Genomic DNA, 27,837 nt, shown 5'->3' with positions numbered 1-27,837 from the left:
AGGACACCCACCAGTTCCCTTACCCACTACCCTGGGGAGGAAGTCACTGCTGGGCCACAGGGTCAGTTACCCGCTTTTGTGGAGACTTGGCCCGAAAAGAGGGGAAGGGAAAGTTTAGGAGGGAGACAGCTGCTGAGAGGGTTCATTGGGAGAATACAGAGACTGTGGGGACACCAGGAGTTGTGGGGAGGGCACAACACAAGGGAGGGGGGGGAAGGGCACAATGCTGGGGGCACAGCATAGAATGTACATGGGGAGACACTGAGCACCAGGGAAAGAGAATGCTGAGGGAGTGGGGACATACAGAGATAAAACACTGGGGGAACGGAAAGCTAGTGGGAGGTCACAGGGACAGCACTGAGGGGGACACCAGAGGGACACAGTGCTGGGAGGGGACAGAAAGCTGGAAGGACACAGTACTATATGCACACACCCACACATAATTTTATGGCCTAAATGAAGGACTTGGTTTTTCTAGAAGGTCTCAGGCAGAGGGGAGCCAAACTTCATGTTCTCCAGCCTCAGCAATTATCAGAGGGGTAGCCGTGTTAGTCTGGATCTGTAAAAGCAGCAAAGAATTCTGTGGCACCTTATAGACTAACAGACGTTTTAGAGCATGAGCTTTCATGGGTGAATACCCACTTCGTCAGATGCATGTCACATGCATCCGACGAAGTGGGTATTCACCCATGAGAGCTCATGCTCCAAAACGTCTGTTAGTCTATAAGGTGCCACAGGATTCTTTGCTGCTTTTACAGCCTCAGCAATGTCATCATCAGCCCCTCATGAGGTCCTAGAGCCTTTGTCCTAGTAGCACACTGCAGGCACATCAGCTACAGTGGGAAGGTCTCAAAATGCACTGTACTAATTGCCTTCAATACCACACTCTTCTCCCTTTCCTCTGCTGTAACTGCCACAGAATCTTCTGCTGCTAGCATCTCCTTCCCCCAAGGCCCAGCCTAGAAGATTCACCACACTGCCCTCTGCTGACCATTCACTGCATAGTAGATCCATCATAGTCAAATAGGTTAAGCGTGTAGACCAGGGTGGCCAACCTGAGCCTGAAAAGGAGCCAGAATTTACCAGTGCACATTGCCAAAGAGCCACAGTAATACGTCAACAGCTGCCCATCAGCTCCCCCATTCCACTCCCAGCGTCTCCCACCCACCAGTAGCCCTGCCAATCAGCGCCTCTCCCTCCCTCCTTGAACCCCCAATCAGCTATTTTGTGGTGTGCAGGAGGCTCTGGGTGGGAGGAAGGAGGAGTGAGGGCACAGCAGGCTTGGGATGGGAGGGGATGGGAAGGGGTGGAGTGGCAGGGGATTGAGCAGTGAGCACCCCCCGGCACATTGAAAAGCTGGCAACTGTAGCTCCAACACCGAAGTCGGTGCCTATACAAGAAGCCGCATATTAACTTCTGAAGAGGAGCATGTGGCTCCAGAGCCACAGGTTGGCCACCCCTGGTGTAGACTGTTTTGGGGGGAAGTATGAGATCATAATTAAGGTTTTGCATTATAGTGTGCAATGTATTGTGTGCATTGTGTTCCCTTAACCTCTGGAGACAGAAGGAAGATCCTTATGATGATTTACATAATGGCATCGAGAGTACACTTATATAGTTTAAGGATGATACCAAACTGGGAGGGGTTGCAAGTTCTTTGGAGGATAAGATTAAAATTCAAAATGACCCAGACAAACTGGATAACTGGTCTGAAGTAAACAGAATGAAATTCAATAAGGACAAATGCAAAGTATTCCACTTAGGAAGGAACAATCAATTACACACATACAAAATGGGAAATGACTGTCTAGGAAGAAGTTTTGCAGAAAGGGATCTGGGGGGTCATAGTGAATAGCAAGCTCAATGTATGAGTCAACATTGTAACACTGTTCCAAAAAAAGCAATCAGTATGGGATTTATTATCAAGAATGTTGTAAGCAAGACTCGAGAAGTAATTCTTCCACTCTACTCCACACTGATACAGCCAGTTCTGGGTGCCCCATTTCAGGAAAGATGTGGTCAAATTGGAGAAAGTCCAGAGGAAAGCAACAAAAATGATTAAAAGTATAGAAAGCATGAAATATGAGGAAAGATTGAGAAACTGGGTTTGTTTAGTCTGGAATGGAGAAGACTGAGGGGACATGATAACAGTTTTCAAGTATATAAAAGGTTGTTACAAGGAGGAAGGTGAAAAATGGTTCTTGTTAGCTCTGAGGATAGGCAAAGAAGCAATGGGCTAAATTGCATCAAGGGAGCTTTTAGTTGGACATTAGGAAAAACTTCCTAATTGCCCAGGTAGTTAAGCACTGGAATAAATTGTCTAGGGAGGTTGTGGAATCCGCCACTGGAGGTTTTTAAGACCAGGTTAGGTAGTCACCTGTCAAGGATTGTCTAAATAATACTTAGTCCTGCCTTGAGTGCAGGGGTCTGGATCAGAATACCTCTCAAGGTCTCTTCCAGTCCTATGATTCTATGTGGAATCCATCAGTATCTGTGGAATCACTCTGTGTAGGTATTACAGTATAGCTAGCAGGTGTCCTGTTGGCATTTCTTTGCTTTTTAAGGTTTGGGGAAAACCTTAACCCCTTTTAAGCAAAGTTTTGTTTATGGAATTTCCTGGATTTTTAATATGGCTAGTGTAGAAGAGCTTGAGGGGAGCATAGAAGGGAGGACACACGTATTCCCCCAATTTCCCCTATGATGTGTGGGGCTATGGAAGGAGCAAGGATATTTATGGTAGGGGTAAGAAGAGACAGTATGGTGGGTGGGCTTGATTGGATGCATGGGGAAACCCTAATAACAAAAGAAATGGGAACAGTTGATCTCAGATTTCACTATATGTTGCTGGAAGGTATTGTAAAGGAAACATATGTGTGATATCTTCTTGATTCAGAATGGTAGTTTCTAAAATATGTTTGTTCTGATTTAGGATTATGAAAATCTAATCTCAATCCAAATCATTCAGATCTGACAGCTGCATTCAACTTTGGTGAGATCAAAAAGATTATTTGGGCAGAAACCCAGGTACAGGGCCCCCATGCAGAAAGTTCATAACAGAGGGTGAGGGAAGTTGTGACAACAGAAAGCATTTGCAACTTCCTTTGCACCAAGAAGAGAAACAATATCCAAACGGGAAAATGGGCATGGCCAGGGGATGTGTGGATTTTATGCCCTCTGATGGAGTCCAAGGTGGAACCTAAAGCTTGCATACTCCACTGGAAACATTACTTGCTCTCTCTCGGGGTGAATCCTTCCACCCGTGCCCCGGTCCTTGCTTGTGCAAAGATGTGCAAGATGCACCTCCTTAGCCAGGCAGAGTGAATTTGGTATCTTATGTTTCATATTTGCAAGATTTGTTTTTTCCCAGGGCCATTCTTAATCCCAGTCCCAAATTTAGGGGTCTCGGCACCTAAGAATGAAAATCTGAATATATAGACATTATGAAAACGTAGGCTTTCCCAAGACAGGCAGGGCAACAATGTAATATGTTTGGAAAGTGTTTCATTCATCTTTTACCAAGAATATGAAGAAAGGTGAATAAGAATGGTTCAGTATGTAGATCAAGTCATAAACCTTTGATTTCTTTTGGAAGAGTGGAACCTTCATAGGATTATCAGATGGAACTATGGAGAGCTTTAAGACCCAAATCTCCCAGAAACATGCTTGTTTTTCTTCACAGTTTAAAACTCTGGAAAGCAGCTGTTTTATGTTCCACTGTACAAGGGACAGTTCAACGTACATCTTCCCAATTTTGAAGAAGGAAAGCAACGCAACCAGTAGGGTCTCAGATCACCACAATGTGACCTTCGATCCCATTGTATTGTTGCTGCTACATGATGTATCAGTGGAGCTGGCACAAGCAAGGACTCTGAATATGAGCAGATAATGCTAATTTGTGTGGAAGATTCCTCAGTCATGTGGCTTGATGATGGCATCACATATTTATATTAAGTAGATCCGGAGGTTAAGTTGGTGCTGCAGAATTGTACAATGTTCTGTCGAAAATATTGTCAGATTTAATATCAGATATTAATAAGAAATACATTTCCTTACCTCTTTTCCTAAAAACATCTTAGATGTAAATATAAAAAGGAAATAATTTTAAAATCTCATTATCCAATTTAGTTTACATCACTCATGCCATCTTTTTACTTTGGTGCACTTTTCACTCCTGACCAAACTCTAAAAAGGGCACTTTCTACTCCAATGTCTGATAGATGAGGAAGTGTGAGAAAGAGACTTTCTCAGGCTATCAGGAATCATAAAAAAAAATTAATAAAAAAATGGTGATAAAAAACTGTCTGATATGGGGAGAAAAGAAAGAGATGGCACTGAGCGACAAACTCTAAGCCGTCAGATCAGAAATAAACATTGCTGACCAATGGACACAGGATTAAACTCAACACAGCATGTAGCCTTATTCTGGTGGGAACTTACCTGCTTGTGACAGATACTTGAGAGGACTGTAAACTCTGACAACATCTACAGAACTTGTCCTGCCAATTGAATCTCATTGAATTGAATTGTTAAAAAGAGATGAATCGTGGTCTGGTTGGTAGGGTGCTAGGTTAGAACCTGTGAGACCTGGATTTAAGTCCCTCCTCACTTCTTGTGTTACCTGGGGGAAGTCACTTAACTTTTCAATGACTGAGCTCCCCAGCTGTAAACAGGGTGACCAGATAGCAAGTGTGAAAAATCGGGAGGGGGGTGGGAGGAGGTAATAGGAGCCTATATAAGAAAAAGTCCCAAATATTGGGACTGTCTGTATAAAATCAGGACATCTGGTCACCCCAGCTGTAAAATGTGGATGTTATTACTTCCCTTCTTCACAGGGGTATATGAGGAAAAAATATTAAAGATTTGGAGGTGCTCAAATACTATGCTAATGGGCTCCAAGAAAAACAGATAAACCTGCTTATAGGAAATCCCAGGGGAGGTGCAGATGCACAGCACCTCTCAGGATTTGCCTCTGGGCTTAGAGAGTAGAAAGGGAGCAGTACATTCACATTTATGTAAAAAGAATTTCTATTTTTTTTTCATAAATTCATACACAGACCTTTAGACCTTGTAATGTGATTTAGCAGCTGGGAAGAATGGAGAGATCTGGCAACATGTGATAAGCCACTGCTATGTGGGCTGCCAGCAGGTTCTGCATGGACCAGAAGAGTTCTGTGGAACACAATTGGGGAACCATTGCCCTATACAGTGCTGCAAATAATGTTTAAAATGAAACACAGCATTATTTTAATTGACATTTTAAAAAAATCTTGAAAGCTTTTGTATTTAGTGGGTCAAATCCCAAAGTCCTTACTCAGTCCTTAATTGGGCAAATAGCCCATTGAAATTAGATAAAGCAGGAAATAATCTTAGGGACTGAATCTAGCTATGGCTCATTAGAATTTATAATTTTTTGTTTTTTTTAAAAAAAATTCTTAAATTTTGGACCTAAACTATCTGACATTGTCCTTTTAACATTAGGAAACTAGAGAAATGCTATGTTTTAATGATAAATAAAGAAGACCCTCATTTTTTTAAAAGGTAGACTGAATGAGACAGGGAATACACTGTCAGGAAAAGTCCTGCACTGACATGGATAGGGATGGCTAATATGATTCTATGGAATCTTAAGGGAGAGCAGTGACTAATTTGCTGAAGATGGTTTGTAATCGCTCAAGAAAGGGAAATTTTATATAGCTGTTGTTTATGAATATACTGTGCTTAAGTTTCTCATGTTCATTCTCACTCTTAACCCAAAGGTAATTTTTTGGGGAAAATATTAACAAAATAAGTTGAGCTGTGCAAGCTTCCGGAAGGGGGTGCGAGGGACTTGTTTCTTGAAAAAAAATTAATATAACTTGAATAACTCTAAAATCTATACTAGTGATGGGTGTAATCCTCAAGGAGCACCACTGCTGATGACACATTGAAAGACATTTAGTTCACAGAAATGTTATAATCAACTACTAGAGACACAAGGAGGATGAGGTAATATATTTTATGGGATCAGCATCTGTTGGTGAGAGAGAAGCTTCCAAGCTTACACAGACCTCCTCTTCAGGTCTGGGATATTTACTCAGGGTGTTATGGCTAAATACAAGATGGAACAGATTGTTTAGCATAGGTAGTTAACACATATTTCAAGGGACACTATTCAAGGTGAAGTGGCCCATTAACACCTCACCAGTCAAAGAAAAGCAGGGGAGGGAAAGGCAGCTGGTTGGGGGAGGGTTGTTTGTATTTTATAGACTGTTGTAATAAGTCACAAATCCAGTAGCTCTATTCAGTCCATGATTTTTAGTGTGTAGCAAAGTTATGAATTTAAGCTTCCAGGCTCATCGTTTGAAGGTGTTGTGCAGGTTTCCTGTGAGGGTGAGGACTGAGAAGTCAGATACAGGGAGTGATCGTTTTCTGAAAAGTGTTCACCCACTGGTGATTTGGTGTTTTTGTCTCTTATCATTTTTCTGTGTAAGCTCATTTGAGAATGTAGCGATTGTCAGGTTTCACCCACATAGTGGTTAGCACATTTAGTGCAGTGGATGTGGTACACCACGTATGTAGGACCCACGGATCTTGAATGGTGTGTTGTGAGTGGCATTGATCATAGTGGCTGTAGAGATGTGTCTATGACTGAAGGGGTGTTAACAGGCCACTTCACTTTGAATGGTCCCTTGAAATATGCATTAACTACTTATGCTAAACAATCTGTTGCACCTTGTGTTAGCTGTAAAAAGAACAGGAGTACTTGCGGCACCTTAGAGACTAACCAAGTGTATTTGAGCACAGGCTTTCATGGGCTACAGCCCACTTCTTCAGAGGCATAGAATGGAACATACAGTAAGGAGATATATACATACAGAACATGAAAAGATGGAAGTAGCCATATCAACTCTAAGAGGCTAATTCTCCTGCTGATAATAGCTTATCTTAATTAATTATCCTCTTAGAGTTGATATGGCTACTTCCACCTTTTCATGTTCTGTATGTATATATATCTCCTTACTATATGTTCCATCCTATGCCTCTGAAGACGTGAGCTGTAGCCCACGAAAGCTTATTCTCAAATGAATGTGTTAGTCTCTAAGGTGCCACAAGTACTCCTGTTCTTTTTGCGGATACAGACTAACACGACTGCTACTCTGAAACCTGTATTAGCTGTGACACACTCAGTATGTTTTCTAGACCTAAAGAAGAGGCGTGTGTGGTTAGAAAGCTTGTCTCGCTCACCAACAGAAGTTGGTCCAATGAAAAGATATTACCTCACCCATATTGTCACTCTGATATCTTGGGACCAATACAGCTACAACAACACCGCATAATTAATTAATGGCCATGCACCTTACTTAACTTTTGTAACTAGATTTTTAATATGCGGGGTGCAAGTCTGCAGAGACATCTACATCTGAATTCCTCAGCTGGAAATATTGCAGCATGTGAAGGATGACAGAGGTATTGCAACTCAGCATGGTGGGCACTGATTTGGATGTTGTCCCTGGAAAAACTTCTAGCCCATTCTGTTTTTCACTTGCCTCTGCATCTCTGCTATGATGCTGTTGCTGATGATGGTCTGTGTCTCACTCACACTACACAGATGTTTCTCTCATTCTATTGAATGGTTCTTTTTCAAGTGAGCTTTCAGAGCAGGTGTCTCCATATGGGCATCCTTTTTCCTTCGGCTAATGCACACATAGCTGATTGCCTTACTGCCGTCCTTTGGATCTAGCAGAGAAAGCAATCCCCATTCTAATTATATAGGTTTATTGTCAGTGGTTCATGTCTCAAGAAGTGCCAATCTCCCCCTTCTCCACACCCAGTGCTACTGCATATATATTCTGAAATTCACTTCTTCAGCACCTGTTGTTCCCCTCTGAGACCTTTATGTACGGGGCTTTCTTTCATGCTGCACCCTACAAGTCAGCCTTTTCTGAGTGTTGACCTGCCATGTCCAATTCTTGTAATGACAATGTTGCCATCTGCAGCTGTAGGTTTGTCCCCCAATCATGAGAACCTCCCCCACCAGGCATCAGATGAAAATTGCTAAGGCATTGCTTATTGCTTATGCTCCAGTTCTGTCTGTTGTGGCGTGCGAGGTCACTTATGCTGGCTGAAAGCTCTTGGGTGATCATCAGAACCCTCTGGTGAATCAGGAGGCAACTGGCAGAGGCTAGGATCCCATTCCACAAAATAAATTTTCATTCACTTCCCCCCTGCCAGCCCCCTGCAGCTTCATTAAGCTAGTTGACACACTACAGATTGATTTAAGCTCTCTCACCCACTCAAGCCTTTGTGAAACCAAACTCAACAGCTGGGGAATGGGGAAAGGTGAATCAAGCGCCCTGAGCCTAGGCCCAACTGAGGGTATGTCTACATCTACAATTTCGCAGCGCTGGTTGTTACAGCTGTATTAGTACAGCTGTATAGGGCCAGCGCTGCAGAGTGGCCACACTTACAGCAACCAGCGCTGCAAGTGGTGTTAGATGTGGCCACACTGCAGCGCTGTTGGGCGGCTTCAAGGGGGGTTCGGGGAACGCGAGAGCAAACCGCAGGGAAGCAGGTCTCCTTCCCCGGTTTGCTCCAGTGTTCCCCGAACCCCCGTGCAAGCAGGTCTCCTTCCCCGCGGTTGGCTCTCGCGTTCCCCGAACCCCCTCCCCGCAAGCAGGTCTCCTTCCCCGCGGTGTGCTCTCGCGTTCCCCGAACCCCCTCCGTGCAAGCAGGTCTCCTTCCCCGCGGTGTGCTCTCGCGTTCCCCGAACCCCCCTGCAAACCGCGGGGAAGGAGACCTGCTTGCACGGGGGTTCGGGGAACGCGAGAGCACACCGCGGGGAAGGAGACCTGCTTGCGGGGAGGGGGTTCGGGGAACGCGAGAGCACACCGCGGGGAAGGAGACCTGCTTGCGCGGGGGTTCGGGGAACACTGGAGCAAACCGGGGAAGGAGACCTGCTTCCCCATGGTTTGCTCTCACGTTCCCCGAACCCCCCTGCAAATCGCGGGGAAGGAGACCCGCTTGGGGGGGGATTCGAAGAACACCGGAGCAAACCGCGGGGAAGGAGACCTGCTTGATTACCAGAGAGACTTCCTCAGGTATGCTGGGATACCTGCTTATTCCACGGAGGTCAAGAAAAACGCTGGTAAGTGTCTACACTTGATTACCAGCGCTGGATCACCAGCGCTGGATCCTCTACACCCGAGACAAAACGGGAGTACGGCCAGCGCTGCAAACAGGGAGTTGCAGCGCTGGTGATGCCCTGCAGATGTGTACACCTCCTAAGTTGCAGCGCTGTAACCCCCTCACCAGCGCTGCAACTTTGTGATGTAGACAAGCCCTGAATGTTTAAAACAGTTGAACCTTTGTGACTTACAAAAATAGCCTGTATCACTCATACCATTGCGATCTGAACAGAGCAGGAAGCTTAATGGGAAATCATTCAGGGGTGGGTCTTGTGAGTACTGTGCTCCTTTTTTGCCATTTGGGGAAGGTTACTTTAGACTCAGCCATTTCACTGCCAACAACAGTTATTTAGTTTTTTTGGCTACCCATCTCAGTTTAAGTCTTGAGTGGAGTTGATAAAGAAAAGGCAGAATCATGTTCGTTAAGCTTTCCTAGCATTTATATTTGTAAAATAAAATTCTAAGAGGTTTTGGGACGAAGGGGAAGGAGCTAATTCTACCTTGAATTTGATATGTTCCTCTCCCAACAGTGGCTCCAATTCTATCTCCTGATGGAAACTAATTTCCTGGCAGGGACCATGAAAAATCTGTGGAAAGCTCATGGAGTGAATCACTTGGTTGCTACCCCTTACCACCATCAAACCAACGGCCTGGTGGAGAGGTTTAATGCAACTTTGGGGGCCATGATACGTAAATTCATAAATGAACTCTCCAATGATTGGGACCTAGTGTTGCAGCAGTTGCTTTTTGCCTACAGGGCTGTACCACATCCCAGTTTAGGGTTTTCACCATTCAAACTTCTGTATGGCCATGAGGTTAAGGGACCATTACAGTTGGTGAAGCAGCAATGGGAGGGGTTTATGCCTTCTCCAGGAACTAACATTCTAGACTTTGTAAGCAACCTACACTCTTTAGCCCTTGCTAAAGAAAATCTAAAGGATGATCAAGAAGAGCAAAAGGCCTGGTATGATAAACATACCAGACAGCATTCCTTCAAAGTAGGAGACCAGGTTATGATCTTGAAGGCGCAACAGGCCCATAAGTTGGAAGCGTCATGGGAAGGGCCATTCACAGTCCAAGAGCACCTGGGAGCTGTTAACTATCTCATAGCATTCCCCACCTCAACCCTAAAGCCTAAAGTGTACCATGTTAATTCTCTCAAACCCTTTTATTCCAGAGACTTAAAGGTTTGTCAGATTACAGCCCAGGGAGGAGATGACGCTGAGTGGCCTGAAGGTGTCTACTATGAAGGAAAAAAGTGACGGTGGCATGGAAGAGGTGAACCTCTCCACAACCTTGGAAGTCTGCAGCGGCAACAGATCAAGAAGCTGTGCACTAGCTTTGCCCCATTGTTCTCAGCCACCTCAGAATGGACTGAACGGGCATACCACTCCATTGACACAGGTAATGCTTACCCAGTTAGAACCCCACCCTACCTGGTGTCTCCTCATGCCCAAACTGCTATAGAATGGGAGATCCAAAACATGCGACAGATGGGTATAATCCGCTCCTCTACCAGTGCATGGGCATCTCCAGTGGTTCTAGTACCCAAACCAGATGGAGAAATACGCTTTTGCGTGGACTACCATAAGCTAAATGCTGTAACTCATCCCGACAACTATCCAACGCCACGCACCAATGAGCTATTGGACAAATTGGGACGTGCCCAGTTCATCTCTACAATAGATTTAACCAAGGGGTACTGGCAAGTACCGCTAGATGAACCCACCAAAGAAAAGTCAGCCTTCATCACCCATGCAGGGGTGTATGAATTTATTGTGCTTCCTTTCTGGCTGCGAAATGCACCCACCACCTTCCAAAGACCTGTAGATGGTCTCCTAGTAGGATTGGGAGAATATGCAGTTGCCTACCTCGATGATGTGGCCATCTTTTCTGATTCATGGGCAGAACACCTAAAACACCTGGAAAAAGTCTTTGAGCGCATCAGGCAGGCAGGACTAACTGTTAAGGATAAAAAGTGTCAAATAGGCCAAAATAGAGTGACTTATCTTGGACACCAGGTGGGTCAAGGAACAATAAACCCCCTACAGCCAAGGTGGATGCTATCCAAAAGTGGCCTGTCCCAAAGTCAAAGAAACAAGTCCAATCTTTCTTAGTCTTGGCTGGGTATTACAGGCGATTTGTACCACACTACAGCCAAATCGCTGCCCCACTAACAGACCTGACCAAAAAGACCCAGCCGAATGCAGTTAAGTGGACTGATGAATGTCAGAAGGCCTTTACCCAGCTTGAGGCAACACTCATGTCTGACCCTGTGCTAAGGGCCCCAGACTTTGACAAACCATTCCTAGTAACCACAGACGCATCTGAGCGTGGTGTAGGAGCAGTTTTAATGCAGGAAAAACTGGATCAAAACTTCCATCCTGTCATGTTTCTCAGCAAGAAACTGTCTGAAAGGGAAAGCTACTGGTCAATCAGTGAAAAAGAATGCTATGCCATTGTGTATGCCCTGGAAAACCTGTGCCCATACATTTGGGGATGGCGTTTCCAGCTACAAACCAACCATGCTGTGCTAAAGTGGCTTCATACTGCCAAGGGAAACAACAAAAAACTGCTGCGACGGAGTTTAGCTCTCCAATATTTTAATTTTGAAAGTCAACACATTTCAGGAGCTTCAAACAAAGTAACTGATGCACTCTCCCGTGAAAGTTTCCCAGAATCAACTGGTTAAAATTTGTCCTTAAAATGTAGAAAGTCTTGTAGTTTACATAATTAGTAGTATATGTAAAGGTGCATGTGTTTTATTAATCTGTTTATTCTAAAGTTCTAGGAAGAAATCACCGCCAGTGTGGTTCCACACTGTTTGAGATTTGGGGGGCGTGTCATAAACAGATGGTTAAGGGTTAATGTCTCTTAGCTATAAAGGGTTAAGCAGCTCAGTAAACCTGGCTGACATCTAACCAGAGGACCAATGAGGGGACAAGATACTTTCAAATCTTGGTGGAGGGAAGTCTTTGTTTGTGCTTTTTGTTTTGTTCGTTGTTCGCTCTCAGGACTGAGAGGGATGGGACATCCTTCCAGGTTCTCCAAATCTTTCTGAATCAGTCTTTCATGTTTCAAAATTGTAAGTAGTAGCCAGGCAAGGCGGATTAGTCTTATGTTTGTTTTCTCAACTGGTAAATGTGTCTTTTTGCTGGAAGGATTTTTACCTCTGTTTGCTGTAACTTTGAATTTAAGGCAAGGGGGGGTCCCTCTCTTTTAAATGAATCTGAGTACCATGTAAAGCATTTTCCATCCTGATTCTACAGAGATAATTTTTACCTTTTTTTTCTTTAATTAAAAGCTTTCTTTTTGTTTTAAAATCCAAGGGATTGAGTCTGAACTCACCAGGGATTGGTGGGGGGAAAGGAGGAGGATGGTTAATTTCTCCTTGTTTTAAGACCCAAGGGGTTTGGGTCTGAGTTCCCCAGGGAAGGTTTTGGGGGAAGAGAAAGTGTGTCAGACACTAAATTCTGGCTGGTGGCAGCGTACCAGATTTAAGCTAGTAATTAAGTTTAAAAGTGTTCATGCAGGTCCCCACTTTTTGTACCCTAAAGTTCAAAGTGAGGGAAAAAACCTTGACAATGTAAAATAAAATTCTAAGAGGTTTTGGGACAAAGGGGAAGGAGCTAATTCTACCTTGAATTTGATATGTTCCTCTCCTAACAGTGGCTCCAATTCTATCTCCTGATGGAGCCCTGTACACCAGGGCCAAAAAGGGAGCAGAAATGGTCCCAGCAAAATTCTCCTAACATAAAGGGCATAGAGTGAAATATAAGATTCTAGACTGGCACTCAGCGTGGGTTTACTGAGGCAGGCTAGGGCCAGGAGAGGTTGGAACCGCGTGTGGACCAAGTGCACTGCTCTCTGGCTGTTCTTTTCCAGTTTAACAGTCAATATAGCAACATTAGAGTAGCAGTCAGTTGTGCTGTTGGCTGGAAATAGAACTGGGGAGATGCAAAGCTGATTTCATGTCCCTTCCATGCCCAACCATCTTTACTGTACATAATACATGAAAGGAGGAAGAGAGAATCTGATGCAGGAGCTCCATTTGCACTACATTGTATTAGTGGATCTGAAAAATAAAAACTCAGAACATATTGATTAAAATGTGTAGGTCATTTTTAGTACATAGTTTTCTTGCGGCCTAGTATACGTTAAAGGTAAGTAAATATAATTTACAATAGGTGTCAATGGAGTAACAGGAATAATGCATTAAATCATTGCTAATATATTCCTTCCCAATTCCCCAGTGGATGGAACTATAGTGCCTTGTTGGTCAAGGCAAAAATACTCTGATTGTGTCCTCTATAAAGCTAGAGACAGTGCTTAAGGTGATGAAAGGAAATGGAATTTTACAAAAAGTCACTGGAGAGAGGAAACACAAACCAGAAGTGCGTCTGGTTAACTTAAATGAATAGGTTCTTGCATATTAAATTTTCTTACTGTTGTTGTTAATATTTAGCCACAAGTAAAATATTTTAAATAAAAACTGAGATGTTGGATTGGATGACTTCAACAACTGTTTAACCTCACTGTGAATATTTAATACAGAGTCTTCACCTTGATTCTTTGGGTAATAGGGTAAACTATGGATGAACAACTGATACATCTGCTTGGTCTGGTTTCAAGGAAGTTGATGCTCTTTTCCTGAAATTCAACAGACCTTGCCCACTGCCTCTTGTTCACCTTTACAAGACTTTCCTCACCCAGAGGAGAATGAGGACATCTTCAGAAGTATAAAACACATAGAAGCCAGTTTGACGTTGCACTCCATATGTTTTATGGAAATATGCTTATGAGGGTGAATATGATGTAACTGGAATATGCTTTATGCAAAAGGCCTCTTGTAAGGTATTATAACAAAGGTTATAACCTACTAAATATATTCCTCCTATTTGTATATATGTATCATTCTTGTATCTAAAGCTAGAAATATGAAGTATAACCCTGAAGTGCTATTGTAATTATGCAAAGTGTGGGCCATTAATGGTGGTTTAGAATCTTGATGGCTCCCATTGACTAGGACAATTGGTTGTAAAAGGCTTTTTTTACTTACAAACCTTCCTGTGTACATGTGGGCCATCCCAGGAAGAATGGAGGCCAGGGTCTCACAGGACATGTTATCATGGCACCTGATACTGAAATCCATCTTAAATCTGGTACAGGGGTGGTTCCAGGCACCAAAGCAACAAGCATTTGCCTGGGGCGCCAAGCCATGGGGGGCGGGCTGCCGGTCACTCTGAGGGCGGCAGTCAGGCAGCCTTTGGCAGCGTTTCTGTGGGAGGTCCACCGGCCTTGGGTTTCGGTGGTAATTCGGTAGCGAGTACTCCAAAGGTGCGGGACCAGCAGATCACCTGCAGAACTGCCACTGAATCCGCATGACCGGTGGACCTCCCACAGAAGCGCCACTGAAGGCTGCGTGACTGCCGTGCTTGGGGCTGCAAAACACATAGAACCACCCCGATCTGGTACTTTTCCAGTCAGAAGTAGGGGTGGGGATCCGGAGAGACAGAAGATTCCTGCCTTGTGCCAGACCTATAGAAGGGCGGGGAGAACAGAACAAAGGGGACTGCCAGTCATGAGAACACCCCTGCTTTCCACCTAAGATGTCTGCTGGAACTAACAAGGACTGTACGAGGGGAAAGGATTGGGTCCAGACTAGGAAGGAGTCTAGTCTGTGAAAGAAGCTTATTGGAACATCTGTGAGGGTGAGATTTTACCTGTAAACAGTTTCTTAATGTATTAGGCTTAGACTTGTGTGTTTTTGCTTTATTTTGCCTGGTGACTTACTTTGTTCTGTCATTACTTGAAACCACTTAAATCCTACTTTTTATACTTAATAAAATTCCTTTTGTTTATTAATGAACCCAGAGTTAGTGATTAATACCTGGGGTAGAAAATAGCTGTGCATATCTCTCTATCAGTGTTACAGAGGGCGGACAATTTATGAGTTTACCTTGTATAAGCTTTATACAGAGAAAAATGGATTTATTTGGGGTTTGGATCCCATTGGGAACTGGGTCTCTGGGTGCTGGAAATAGTGACCTTCTGAGCAGTTTTTGGTTAAAGTCTGCAGCTTTGGGGGCATGGACAAGACCTGGGTCTGTGTTGCAGCAAGCTAGTGTGTCTGGCTCAACAAGGCAGGGTTCTGGTGTCCCAAGCTTTGGCAGGGAAAATGGGCTCAGAGGTAAACTCAGCACATCAAGTGACAGCCCAAAAGGGGTCTGCTAAACCCAGGGTTGTGAGCTCAATCCTTGAGGGGGCCATTTAGGGATCTAGGGCAAAAATCTGATCTGTCTGGGGATTGATTCTGCTTTGAGAAGGGGGTTGGACTAGATGACCTCTTGAGGTCTCTTATGATCTGTGACTAAACCCATCCCAGCCATATCCTCAGATGGTGTAAATCCATTTACACCATCTGATAATCTGTCCAAAGCTTGTTATCTAAGTTTTCCTTTCCATACATTTTGTACTGGGATAGGAGCATTGAGTGGTCAGTAACTGATTGAAAATGGCAGGACTAGAACAGAAGACCAGGTGCCAAAACTGTGCTCTTTACTCAGAATCTTGAGCAAATCACTGAGGCCTGATTTTTTTTTAAAAGTGGCCAGTGATTTTGGGTGACTCAGTTTGGGTGCCCAAATTTTGGGTGCCCAGTGCTTCAGTTAGAGTTTGGGGTGCTCAGCATCATGGCCTTGTTGGCCGATTGAAGTCAATGGGGGTGAGGAGTGCACCTGTGAGCATCTTAAAATAAGGCCACATTTACCAGGGCCAAATTCACCATTCCCTGCACCTTGTGTAGCCATGCACACTAATTGAAAGTGAGCATAAAGAGGGCATAAAAAGCTATGGACTCAGAATAGTTATCCCATTTGCAAGTGACTACACAAAGTGCAAGACAATGGTGTACTGGATCCCAAGTTGTGCACCCAAAAATGGAGGCAATTTAAGCACTGTCCAAGTCTGACAATTTAGGCTTTAATCTCTGTCCCTCTTTTTAGTCATCTTTAAAACGTGTACCTAATTGAGGGTTGTTGAGCATCAATAACACGCAGTGACTTTAGTGAGAGTTGTAAGTGCTCAGTGCCTCCCAGAATCAGGAACAAAGGGTACCATAAGGGTTAATTAAGTAATATTTTTAAACATTTTGGAATCTTTGGCTGAATGATGCTATAGAAACACAGCTATTATTCATATTAGATTTTATTTTAGCAGTTATTAAAATGTTACAGGTCTGATTGTGTTCTTGTTTTATATTAAGTTGTGCCATATCCTTAGCTGATATAAACTAACACAGCTCCACAGAAATCAATAGAACTATGCCATTTTACACCAGCTGAGGATCTGGGTTGACTTCAGTGGAGCTTCTCTTGATTCTCACTGATGTAATTGAGAGCAGACTCAGGCCTTACATTCTTCCAGTGCTTATTATTGTTTAACAGGTTCCCCCCCCCCCAAAGTAAAAACGAGATGCAATCTCTCTCTTTTTTTTACCTCATCAGCAAGAAAATCAGACATGCAAGGGTTCAGTCAAGAAGTGGTTATAGGCTAAGGAAGAAGGCAGAATGTCTAAAGTAAAGATGTGTTTCTTGCATGAATAACTTCCTAACAATCTGCTGAAGGAGTGGTTTTATGTCAGGCTGAAACCCCAAACCAGCATCATTTTAATTTGCCAAGCACCTGTGAAAGAATGCAGCTGCAAGGCCATGGGAAAACAATGGGAACTGTGACAGTTCATTAATATAAACCAGCAACTAGATTTATTTGGAAAAGTCATTGATATAGAATTACACTGGAGGACGCAGTGGCATTCCTGAAGTATGCCAGCAAGCAGCTAACTAAGATTATAGATGTGTGTACATCATTTGAACTTGAATGGTAATTTGGTAACTGTTATAATTTATTGTGTATGTCAAACAGTATAACAAATGTATGAAGAGTAGTGATTGCTTCAGCATTCTTTGTTTGCTTTGATTTTTACTCTATTTGGTTTCACTTGGTGAGTGGGAATTCTTTGTTTTTTTTTTGCTGGTAAAGCAAGAGTTTGGAAAGTGCATGCAGTATGTAAAATGGCTTTATGCATAGATAGGAACCAAAGAACATCTTAATGAAAAATGTTCACATACAGTTTGATCTAAATGAAAATGTCTATGCACTAAGTGGAACATTCTTATTTTTGTAAATGAGATGTTCAGATACCAAGGCAATAGAGAAAGCATAAGGACCTGAACAGAACAGAATTCTGCTCCCTTCTCCATGGAGACCCAGGGGAATCACTGAGTCCTGTTTCAGAAAGTGGGGTAGGGTGACTTTGAACATACAAAGCTGGGACCCCATAGAAGTGGCCTACTCGCCCTCCTACCATGCATCATGAAGTCTGCTTCACCAGGAGAGATTGGACGAGCAGACAAGAAGAAAAAGAGTGGAGCTGGTGCAGCTAAGTCTACAACCAGGAGCACCCACAAGCCATTTCCCTGACAGAGGAGGAACACACTGGCAGGAGAAACTACTGCTGCTCTGAGGCTTTAGCCATGGCTATGGAGAAGATCTGCTGCCACCCAATGGTCTAGAGAGAGGAATCCCCTTGAAGAAATTTAGCACACATTCTCTCCAGTTGAGCTGCTCACTGCTTTTTTTGCAAACAGTTTATGGCATATCTTCAGCCTATAGTGTGATTTAGAGTGTCTGTCATTTCATTCAACAGTTACAAATTACAGGGTGGGCAATGATGTTATAGGTAAATCCAAAACACTTCACTTTGCATAGATTAGAGGCTACTACAGAGATGTGAGACCACAGACATTAATCTGCTAAAGATGTTGTGGGGTTGAGGGAACAATATCACAGAGATGGATTTTACTGCCTGTTTCTCAGAAAACAGTAAAATGTAACATGAGAAAATGGGAGGAAATCAGCACTCAGCTTTCACATGGTAATGGTGTTCAGAAAAATGACAGTGATTAGAACAAATGTGACCCACACACCTTTTGGGTGTGGTGTTCTGTCCCATTTAGTGGCACCAAGACCACTTAGAGACAGAGAGATTGAGATTGAGATTGCTCTACAGCTTTAGCTAAGAGGCAGGTGATGGAGGCCCATGCATTTAGCTCCAGAGGTTCCAAGTTTGATTCTGCCCACCAATGACTAGGGACTGTTGGTGTTACACAAGCACAATAAGAAGTGAGCACGTTCAGTTTAATTTGTTTCTATTTATTCTTTCTTCCTTGATTTTCTCCTGTCTTCTCCTCTTCCCTCTATGTCCCTTTCTTATTTTTAAAACTTAATTTGCTGATTTCCAGACATGGGCGCTGACTCTGTCGATGCTCTGGTGCTGGAGCAACCACAGAAAAAAAAATAGTGGGTGCTCTCCATCTATTGCCAGCCCTGTGGATCAGAGCCTCTCTCTCCCCCTGCCAGTGTCTCCTGCCTGCCACAATCAGCTGTTCAGTGGCGTGCAAGAGGGAGGGAGAGCAGTGGGGGCAGGAAGAGGTGGGGGAGGGGCAGGAAGTGGTAGGGCGGAGGCAGGAAGAGGCTGGGCCTGGGGCAGAAGGGGGGTCAAGCACCCCCCAGGAACTGAGGAAGTTGGCACCTATGTTCCCAGATACAAGAACAATATAAAGTAGAAATAAAATCATGCATGCTAAATTAGAATCTACTCATATTATCCCTACAAAAAAGAGATATATCAGCCAATTTGGTGTACTAGTTATCGGCCCTGTTGCTGTATTACGTGTAAGCACAAGAACGGCTCAGAAAATGTATTTAATATTTTTAAATAGTAGAAGCAGCAGATGAAGCTTGGCAAAATCTCTAACACCCAAGGTACTTTCACATAGAGCTGTTGATGCCCCGTTACCCTTCTTCTGTGCTCTCCATCCCATAAACATGCCTCCACATACGTGCCTTTGTAGATATCCTCTCCCTGCAGGTACCTTGTCCCACAGTGCTGCCTCTTTCTACCCTCTTCAATTCAGAAAATGCTCTTCCAGTGCATTATGTGTCTGAGCATAATTTGGAATGTAAACTCCTTGGGGCAGGAATCACATCTTCCTCTGTGTTGTGCAGACTAATGGCACTTAATAAGTAATTCTAACTGCTGTGTAATGTTACCTGGTCACCCCTCTTAGTTTTTAGCTTTCTGTCTCATCTGACTGTAGCTAGCATCCTGGGAGGATTTCTTGGGGTTGAGCCATCCATGCCCATAACTTTGACTATCTGTCCCAGTTGAGTATCTGTTTTCACTCAGGTTCCTCTGAATCTTGCATTTTGTTTTCCTTCTCTCCAAGAATGGCTTTGCAATGCTTATCCCAAAGTAATAGTCACTAAAGGCAAATTATCTTAAATCAAGCAAGGTTTATTTAATTTAGAAAATAGAAAATAGAGAGAAAATCAAACTAAATGAAATGCCAGTAGAATAATTCATATCTAATCTAAGGTCTTGCTCAATAGACTAATTCTTCTAGATACAGCCATTTGAAGTGAGTAGCTGTTTGATTTACATCTGAGAGTTCATTTGTCCAGCTTCCAAACTGACAACCTCCTTTATGCCCTGCTCTTGCAAACACCTATACATGTGCTTAATTTTGAGTACAGTGAAATCAGCGGGACTGCTCATGTGCTTAAACTTAATAAGTGTATAAATCGTTGCAGGACTTTGGCCTTTATTTGCATCTCCAGCTTTTGCTTCCGTTTCTTGGCTTGTGCTCCCTCATTTATGTTGTTTCTGTCCACTTGATATTCATGGGAACATGCCAGATAGCCATTTCAAACAGAAGGTGCCTTGGTGTATAGATAATCATACTTATCAGTTACAACACTTTCCAGTTATCTTATTCTGTCTCCTTTTTATATACAATTTACCATTTTAAGTATTGGGTAATGAAGCTTATTATAGAAGCTTGATAGAAAGCATTCCAACTTCCTTCCAATTAACATGCAGTGCTTCAGAGAAATCCTTTCAACTTGGGATAGGTGTTTGGCAGATACACATAACCTTTTTGCATACAACTACACGTAAGATATCCTTGTTAGATTAAAGACTAACCACATGTTGATTGGTCTCCTCCTGTCAGGCTTTTTTGATTTTCCGGGTGGAATAGTTGGTTTCACAAATTTTCTTTCAGATGCAGACTTGAATTATCATCCTTCTATAACACTTTCAACTTATATTAGACAAGCTAGTCTTAGATCACCACATGTACATGAGTGATTTTTAATTAAATTTGGATCAGGGCTGCAGGCAAGATTTTTAGATGGTCATTCAGTAGTAAGGGCTTATATGAGGGTGGATGCTGTCTTGTGCCTTCAAGGGAATGTAAGTTTGGCAGCAGAAAGGACATTGTATTGACAGAGAAAAGGAATCTAAATGGAAAATATTTGCTTCTCCTCAAATCCTGTGCGCTCAATTTAGAGTGCTGGAGCAGATCTGATTTGGAGTGGTTAGGCTGTATTAGGGAGCCAGGTAGGACTTTTTTAGAAGTAAGCACATCAAAACAAGTTGTAGAAAACTTGGAGATTGGCATATACCTCATTTAAACTTTCCAGTCTATGCAAGTGATCACAGCTGCCAAGAAGTGGGAATACTCCTGTGTCCAAAAATAAAAACTGGACATGCTCCCTATACCGTCATTCCTCCTCTGGTGCTTCCTCTCCTTGACTCCTCAGTAAAAGGCTCTTTCTTAGTCCCCTGCTAACTGGAATGATAAAAAACATATGGCTGGAGAAAAGACTAGAAGCTCACATATGAAATGGCTTTAAAAACTCTGCTTTTTAATTAGATATAAATTGTCACAATCTATGATGAATCTTGGCACATTTGGGTTATGCAACAAACAAGTGCTTTTTATATCAATGCAGCTGCAGCTTTCAGTAGCATTTCACCTGCTGCTGAGCTATATCCTACATTCACTTTAAGAAACATTGCCTAATAGAGCAGCAGACAAAGGGTATGTCTTCACTGGAAATTGAAGGTGGGTAGGTATACCTATGCTAGCTTTAATCTAGGTAGCACAGGTAACAATAGTAGTGGAGAGGTGGCAAGACAAACTTCAGTGCAGGGTGACAATCTGAGTATGTACTCAGGGGCCCTGGATGGCTTATATTATTGCTATTGCTTTTCACTACTATTGTTACCTGTGCTAGCTAGATTAACACTAGCAGAGATGTGCCTACCCATGCTCTAATCACACCTTTGCTTTGCAATGAAGATACACCATGAGAATCATCATATCTAGGTTCTATTCCAGACTCCATCAGCAACATGCTGTCTGATCCTGCAGAAGTCACCATGCTCTGAGATGAGAAATACACACAGATTTTTTGAAATGTTTGTGCAGTTATTACAACGGCATGTGAAAATCAGGTATTTGCACAAACTTATAACTGGTAGTTTTCATGTATAAATATCTGACCTTTGCATAGAATCATAGAAATGTAGGACTGGAAGAGACCTCAATAGATCATCTAGTCCAGTCCTCTGCTGTGCGTCAGGATTAAGTATTATAGACCATCCTTGACAGGTGTTTGTCTAACCTGTTTTTAATAATCTCCAATTATGGATATTCCACAATCTCTCTAGGTAATTTGTTACAGTGCTTAACCACCCTGATAATTAGGAAGTTTTTCCTAATATCTAAACTACATTTTCCTTGTTGCAATTTAGGACCATTGCTTCTTGCCTTGCCTTGTCCCCTCAGTGCTTAGGGAGAACAATTAATCACCTTCCTTTTTATACCAACCTTCTATGTCAGCGGTTCCCAAACTGTGAGTTGGGACCCCAAAGTGGGTCACGACCCTGTTTTAATGGGGTTGCCAGGGTTGAAGCCCGAGCTCCACCGCCCAGGGCCAAAGCTGAAGCCCGAGCCCCACCGCCCGGGGATGAAGCTGAAGCCTGATGGCTTTAGCCCTGAGTAGCAGGGCTCAGGTTACAGGACCCTTGCCTGCGGCTGAAGCCCTTGGGCTTTGGCTTTAAAACTCCTACCTGGGGTGATGGGACTCAGGGTTTGGCCCCTGCACCTAGGGGCAGGACTTGGGCAGGCTCAGGCTTGGTCCCCCCCCCCTTCTGAGGTCGTGTAGTAATTTTTGTTGTCAGAAGGAGGTCGCGGTGCAATGAAGTCTGAGAACTCCTGGATTAAAGACATGATCATTAATGTTTGCAGTATTGTTGTAGCTGTGTTGGTCCCAGGATATTAGAGATTCAAGGCGGCAGAGGTAATATCTTTTAATGGACCAACTTCATTGGTAGAAGAAGACAAGATTTTACATAGAGCTGAAGAAGAGATGAGTGTTTGGAAGGCTTGAGAGAATGGTTGGATTTTGACAAGTAATTTGAAGGAGCAAGACAATCCCACTGAATATCTCATTGGTTCACATTTTTAGATAATTTCTACCTAATGGAGTGGTTTTCATATTCTGATGGATCACAGTGATATTTCATAGATCTCTTCCATGCTTATAATGTAGCTGTGCATATTTTAGGTATTATGGTTGTAATTCTGCTTTTCTTAATATTCAATAAGGATTCATTTTTGGATGACCCAACAAACCAAATTGAAATAGTCACTCTCTTCATTAACTATTGTGGAGGTGAAAGACACATTCCCTAAGGAGAATGTAGAGAGAGCAGTTGTGGCTGGCTGGTTTCTTGTGCTCTCCCTCTCCTTGTGCACACATGCCATGACTGGCCACAATTTGTCCCTGGAAATAGAAGGTTAAGAGATCATTATTTGACCCTCATTTCCCCTGATGTAAATCAGCAGTAACTCCATTGAGGTCAATTGAATTACATTGGTATAAAAAAATAGTAAGTGAAAGGAGAATTAAGCTCGAAGTGTAGGTTGGTATAACACATGTTTTTTGGGAGTACCCCTAAGGCCTGACACTCCCCTTGAAACTCCTTTTTATACACCGATAAAAAGAAGTTACGCATTGCCCCTCTGACATGGTTAGTTACCACCCTTTACCTTGTACGTGTTGGTTCAATCAAAACATCTCTAGCCATCACGCTGTCATCTGACCTTATCTTTAACAGAGGGTCAGTGTATCCTTGTATCATCTCCGGAGCGTGTGTTTGTGCCATACTTGGTATCTGGTACCACCCTTCTAGAATGTGTTTGTGTGACTGTCCTGTGCCTAGTACTTCTCAGGAATTTGTGTTTGCAGTACCAGCCCTGTTCTTGCCAGGTTCTGTGAACCTGCATGCAGGCAGAGCCTGAATTCTGCTCACAGCCTGATTTTTGCTAATTTTGCTTTATATTAGCAGGCCCTGATAACTACTACTTTAGTTCATGCTTACAGCCTCATACCAGGCCTCTTATACCAGGCCTCATGTCTCAGGCGTTCTGTTTCTCCTACCTTGGTGAGGAGCCTTCTGCCACCATGCTCCAGGAATCCAACTTTGCCAATGGTAAATGATATCCTCTATCCTCTATCCACTCCCTGCTATCCTCCCATCCACTCCCTGCTGACCTGTTCTCAACACAGATCCACTAGATCCTGAACAATGCAGATATCTGACTCAACTCAGAGTTTCAACTAGAGAATGGCCTCTATTGCCACGGTTGTATTTATGTTCTGGAGGGACAACCTAGGTTTCAAGTATTGAAACTATGCCACAATTTGCCACTTGTGAAATTTTATCATGAGACGCTTCTGGTGGCCAGGCCTTTGAGTTTACCCCAAGGATTATATAAGGTCAGATGATCTCTGAGCCCATACCAAGAACCCACAATCAGACCCCCTAGGTCTCTTCCAGCATCCGTCCAGGCTGCTGGAGCTTTGGTCTACTATATCAATAGACTTTATTGTAGAACTGCCACAGTCCCAAAGATACCCTGTAATCCTGGTTGTTGTTGACCTCCCAACCAACATGGTGCCCTTCATCCCGTGCTGTGCTGTTTGTACCACACAAGAGATGGCTCAACAATTCATGAAAAATGTCTTCCACTACCACAGGTTACCAACAGGCATTGTATCAGATCAGGGTCCATAGTTCATGTCCCAATACTGACAGAAATTTCCCAGACTCCTTGTCATTGACTAATGGACAAATAGAGAAGGCCAATCAAATCTTGGAACAGTATCTTCACTACTTTTGGAGTTACCACCAGAACAACTGACTTCCCCTGGTGTGCTACAATGAATTCGCATTAACAATGCTATCCATGCCTGGACCCAGTATAGCCCATTCTTTGCAAATTATGGCTTTCACTCTCACTTCCACCCAGACTTGCCCATGTATTCCCCAGTTCTGACTACCTACCTATGCTGGGTGCAGCAGGAATTCAAAGAATACTTGCAGTCTGCCAAAGAAGCCTATAACCACCATGTAGACCAAGATCATCAGGCTGCCCACAGTCAGATCATAGGGGAGGTTTGGCTCTCTGTCTAGAACCTTAAATCAAATCATCCATCTGCCAAGCTATACTACCCATACCTGGGCCTCTTCAAGATTACAGAACAGATGAACTCAGTGGCCTTCAGGTTATCGCTGCCCTAGCCCTTGAAGTTCCACCCTTCTACATCTCACTTTTTAAAAGCCCTACACTGAGAACCCATGTCCAGACCACTCTAACACACCACCACCACCCATAACAGTTCACAGACAGGAGGATTACTTGGTCCACCAAATCCTCAGATCTCGGCAAGCTAGGAGAAGGTTTCAGTCCAGACAACCAGTCTTGGGAAACAGTAAAGAACATCCACACCCTAGCTCTATTGTGAGAGTACCATTGGAAGTGCCCCAAAGCCAATGGGAGGCACCCTCAATGGAGGAGTGCTGTCAGGAATCAGGGCCTGCAGCACAGCCAGTCTCCAGACAACCTAACCAGTGCAGCTGACCTATAGTAGGGCTGACTGACTGGCTATAAGAGTCAGCAGACTGGCTCTCAATCCAAGCAGCAGCAGCAGTCCAGCAGCAGCTCAAATCATTTGTCCATGGCTGTGATAGCTCCTGCTCCTGCCTCGTTCCAGACCTTCTGCCTTGGGCCTGCCTTGCCTCATGCCAGGTTCTGACCCTTGGCTCCAATTCCGGACTTCTGGCTCTGGCCTCTGGCCTCTGACTGTGGTTCTAACTCTGGGTTCCAATTTCTGGCTACCAACTCCCACTCCAGCTACTGGGCCTCACTCCTGCTCCAATGGCTAAGCACAACCAGCCACTGGCAAGGAGACTGTAAGATGGGTATGTTAAATTAGCTCCCACCAATTAATTCACATTTTTTCACCTTCTTCCTGTCTCTTGGTTTGTAAGTTAACGCATTTTAGATTTCTTTACACTTATTTAAGCAATTAGGTATTTACTTAATATTTGCATTACACTAGTGTCCACAGGGCCCACTCAGCATGGAGGCCTCACTGTGTTAGGCTGTGTGTGTGTGTTCAAAAAAAAAAAGTAAAGAAAAAAATTACATTCCCAGACCAGGGGTAGTTTTAAAACTGCAGTTTCATTAACGCCCCTCCCTCCAATAAATACAGCTTACACAAGCCCCATTGCTGCTCAGTTCTTTTAGAGCACACTCAACTTTGCTGCTGAAACCAGAACTATCCCCTTTGACCCCCTTCAGAACTTCAATTCTTAAGGGGACAAGGCACAAGTAATCTACTCTCTTAGGAGTAGGTATAGCAGAATTAGATTTTAATTTGTTTATAATTTCAAAAGAAAATGTTCAATGTTTGCGAACAGGGGCTGCTAACAGGGAGTTGTGCAAGGGAGTTCTCCACGTGAAGGAGGAGCAAATACAGCATCTGTGGGGTAAGTGACTGTCTGTATCAGAGGGTAGCCGTGTTAGTCTGGATCTGTAAAAGCAGCAAAGAATCCTGTGGCACCTTATAGACTAACAGATGTTTTGGAGCATGAGCTTTCGTGGGTGAATACCCACTTCCTCAGATGCATGTAATGGAAATATCCAGGGGCAGGTATATATATGTGTGCTAGCAAGCAAGCTAGAGATAACGAGGTCAGTTCTGTAGTGTGTGTGTGTTCGTGTTTGGGGGTTACTTGCTGTGTGCTGTGTGCTGAGCTCGTGTTTGTTAGTCTGTTTGTTTGTTTGGTGGTTTGAAGGACCATGTGCTGTGGCTGGCAGTTGGAGGCCTTGAGCTTCAAAGGAAGGTTTGAAAGCTCGAAGCCTTTGGTAATTGGCTGAGCCTTAATCAGTAAGTGGGGCATTAACTCAGGCCAGGGCTTTATAAAGCTGCGCACAAGCGACCAGGGAGCTTGCAACCAGGGACTGCTAACAGGGAGTTTTGCAAGGGAGTTGGGAAGGGAGGGGGGGTCCTACTTGTACCCCTGTAGTCCCCTTAAAACCTATAATCCAAACCATATTCCAAAACCCGTTTCTTTAAACCACCCTTTCATTAACTAGGAGACAATGCAGGCAGAAGCCCGACAGCAGAGTGGGGGCTCTCCAGTTTATTGCGCTGAGTGTAGCATGTATGACTACCTGCCCTGTGGGTGAGTGGCGTATGTGTGTAGTCGGTGCAAGGAGCTCCTGGCCCTCAGAGACCACGTACGGACTTTGGAGGCCAGGGTGGCAGAACTGGAGGAGCTAAGAGAGGCAGAAAGGTATGTTGATGAGGCTTTTCTGGGACACTGTAGAATTGTCCCACCTCCACTCAGACAGCCTCTGTGCTGTTGAGGAGGAAGAAAGGCTCAGGGAAGCAAAGCAGTCAATGGGAGCAGAGGGAAACCTTCCCATAATTGCAAAGAATCCTGTGGCACCTTATAGACTGACAGACGTTTTGGAGCATGAGCTTTCGTGGGTGAATACCCACTCGTCAGATGCATGCATCTGACGAAGTGGGTATTCACCCACGAAAGCTCATGCTCCAAAACGTCTGTTAGTCTACAAGGTGCCACAGGATTCTTTGCTGCTTTTACAGATCCAGACTAACACGGCTACCCCTCTGATACTTCCCATAGTTGGGACCCTCCTTCCAGATGGTGCTGGAGTTGCCTCTCGCACTGAGGTTACCTCTCCAGGGGAGGGAACGCCAGTTGCTAGGAAAAGGCAGGTGTTAGCAATGGGAGATTCGATCATTAGAAACATAGATAGCTGGGTTTGTAATGACCGGGAGAACCGTATGGTGACTTGCCTGCCTGGTGCGAAGGTTGCAGATCTCTCGAGGCATCTAGACAGACTTATGTGTAGTGCTGGGGAGGAGCCAGTGGTTGTGGTAGGGAAGGGTAGGAGAGATGTCCTGGAAGCCAAGTTTAGGCTGCTAGGGAAGAGACTGAAATCCAGGACCTCTATGGTGGCATTCTCAGAAATGCTCCCAGTTCCACGCGCAGGGCCAGGTAGGCAGGCAGAGCTTCAGAATCTCAATGTGTGGATGAGACGATGGTGTAGAGAGGAGGGGTTTACGTTCATTAGGAACTGGGGAAACTTTTGGGATGGGGGAGCTTATACAGGAGAGATGGGCTCCACATAAACCAAAGTGGAACCAGACTGCTGGCACTAAACATTAAAAAGATTGTAGGGCAGGTTTTAAACTAGGAGATGGGGAAAAGCTGACTGCTGCAGAGGAGCATGTGGATCGGACACAGACTTCTCTTAGGGGAGAGTCTGATGATAGGGAATCTCCAGGTTAAAGTCAGGAACAGAGGACGGAAGAGGATAATGTAAGGGCCGGATCAGATGATAAACAGTCACATAAAAAAGAATCTGGCGCATCAGAA

At 43.9% G+C, this 27,837-nt stretch overlaps 1 long non-coding RNA gene across 1 annotated transcript; it reads right to left on the bottom strand.

Moving 5' to 3' along the window:
- Positions 1 to 6,308: 6,308 nt before the first annotated feature.
- Positions 6,309 to 19,682, bottom strand: LOC115653098. Its single transcript, XR_004000842.1, has 3 exons — positions 19,667 to 19,682; positions 19,619 to 19,623; positions 6,309 to 6,449 (listed from the first exon to the last, which is right to left on the bottom strand). It is a non-coding gene; the product is annotated as an uncharacterized LOC115653098 (long non-coding RNA).
- Positions 19,683 to 27,837: the final 8,155 nt, after the last annotated feature.

The sequence above is a fragment of the Gopherus evgoodei genome, chromosome 6 (assembly GCF_007399415.2).
Source record: "Gopherus evgoodei ecotype Sinaloan lineage chromosome 6, rGopEvg1_v1.p, whole genome shotgun sequence".
NCBI classification, from domain to species: Eukaryota; Metazoa; Chordata; order Testudines; family Testudinidae; genus Gopherus; species Gopherus evgoodei.
Note: the sequence above shows the minus strand (reverse complement) of the source record. Positions and strands in the feature narration are given on the sequence as shown.